The following is a 2492-nucleotide window of genomic DNA, read 5'->3' on the forward strand; positions in this document are numbered from 1 at the left end:
AATCCACCTTGGTCGTACAACCTCTCTCTTGTTGTTGGTCAAAGTGATAGCCGTCCATGCGACCGCGGAGATGGGCTAGCTCGCCAATAATCACGCAAGTAGCTAGTCACCGGAGATGTAACATCCCAATTTTCAATTTGGATGTTAATCATTAGGTCATCATATGCATCCATGCTCTTTGCATTTTTGTTTGGTTTATTTGAACTTTTTGGTCCTAAAGACCTTAAGAAACTCAAGGACCGTTTGAGAGAGTTGGAGGTTTTATAAAATTCCATTTTGAGTTTTTGAAATTGACAAAGTGGATCAAAGTGATTTTTATTTGAAATTATTTTCCAATTATTTCAAAATAAATAACATATCGAGAGAAGATAATATGACTTCTTCAAAATAAAGGAAATAATGGGAATTTAATTTTAAATAAAAATATTTATTTTATTTGAATATTTTATTGAGGTTTTATTTTATTAAATTAGGGAAAATTGCATTTTAGCCAGAAAAATGTTCATGTTGTCCTAAATATTTGGAGAAGACTATGAAAATTATATTTGGGATTCTAGGATTTTTATTTATTTTATTTTTGGATTTTTTCTTTCGGCAAAATTATTTTAGAAAAAAACCCTCCGGACCGAACTGGGTCGAAGCCTAGCCGGCCCAGCCGAGCGCCGCCGCCTTCCTTCCGTGTGGGCGCCGGACTTCGGCGAGGAGGAGTCCGGGTCAGCCTCCCCGCCCACTCGCGCAAACCGAGGACCCCTCGGGGCCTCCTTATAAGTCTCCCCGGCCCCTCCCCCTCACTGCTACCCGCCGCCACCTGCAGCACCGCCGTCGCAGCCCACGCCGCCCCGCAGCCGAGCCACACCAGCGCCGCCGTTCGCCACCGCCGCCAGCCGCCGCACGCGCCCCCGCCTCATCGTCGCCTCGCTGCTGACGCCCTGACGCTGGAGCCGCCAGATCCCACCGCCGACGCCGTTGACCGGTAAGAAGCGGTCAGTTCTTTCGGTTTTTGTCGGTTTTGTTTTAGATCGGTTTTTTCGTTTTCGTTCTAGTCTAATTAGTAAACGTTCAGTGGTTAGATTGTTTAACAAACGGTTTTCGTTCGTTTAGTTCTGTTAGCGGACATTCGTCCGATAGATTTTTCTCTCTAAATTTATTTTTCGGCCGAGGACCTATCCACGAATACTTTTCTTACTGATTAGTCCCTGAACTTCAAACCTTCGCTACTTTTTGCTCCTTTGTCCAAATCCAGCGAAACCAATGCCAAAATCTTTGTCTCAATCCCCTCTGTTCAGATAATCAACTTGAACATGGTTTTGATAATTTAAAATTTGGTTTCAAGCAGATTTGAATTCGAATTTTTTTATCATAGTTTGAGGTTCGTAGCTCCGGTTCGATTGATTATTTTTGCAAATCGAAGTTCTTAACTTGGACTTTCAGTTTGGATCCTTTCTTTTGGATTTACTTTTGCATCTTATGCTTGAGTGCTTATGTACGCTATTGTTTGTTCACGATAGAGTTTCCGGAGTGCGAGGCTTGCTACTACGAATCACTAGGGTTTTCCGTCGTCAGCAAGTCAAGTAACACTTTGATCATATCCCTTTACTACCCAGTTTTTATGCATTAGTTTCAACCCTCAAACATTGCATGAATATGCTTGATAACATGTGGGTATTTGCGAAGTAGTTGACGAGGTAGGAACCTACTGCCTTTTATTTCAAACCATGGGTGTTACTACATTATGCTTACACTACTATGATATGCTCGTAGATGTGGTTTGGTTTTGAGAGAATTCATGAAATATGTGAGAGTTATTGTTAACTAAGGTTTAACTTAAGGTGGATACTTTAATACACATCTGGGTGGATTGGTTTGTGGACACCTGGGGAATCCAGTGCTGTCCAAGGAGATCCCGGGGTATCCGTGTGATTTTCCTATGGTTCGCCACCCAGGCTCAAAGGGATAATAAGATTGTTCATGCTAGAAACTTCCATGTGCAGCCACAAGCCATTATGGGCACTGGCATAGTTGAGTAAGTTGTGGGAATCCTTTCCATTATGGGCTACCAGATGTAGGGGATTGTAGGTGTACCAGCCTATCTATCGGTTAAGGGGACCTCTTCGAAAAGACTGTGTCTCGGTCATCTGTTTCTCAAACACCATGCAGTGTGAGAAATTCAACGGAGGAGATCGAGTCTTGTGGAGAAAAGTGCGCAAACCTCTGCGAAGTGTACAAACTAATCATGATTAGCCATGTCCCCGGTTGTGGACATCTTGAGTATCTGGTACTTGAATTATTATGTTGATCTCATCACTCTACTTAATTAATTTTGTTGGGTTATTAACTTTTAATTGTGATTGAGTTGGGGTTACCTTCTCAATGTTTTCAACAAACTTTGTAGTTAAATAAAATATATTCCTTTGCTGTAGGGAAAATTTAGCTTTACACAAATGATAACCATAGAGCCTCCACCAGCCATATATTGCATGTAGTGATAGCTA

The sequence above is a fragment of the Triticum aestivum genome, chromosome 5A (assembly GCF_018294505.1).
Source record: "Triticum aestivum cultivar Chinese Spring chromosome 5A, IWGSC CS RefSeq v2.1, whole genome shotgun sequence".
NCBI lineage: Eukaryota > Viridiplantae > Streptophyta > Magnoliopsida > Poales > Poaceae > Triticum > Triticum aestivum.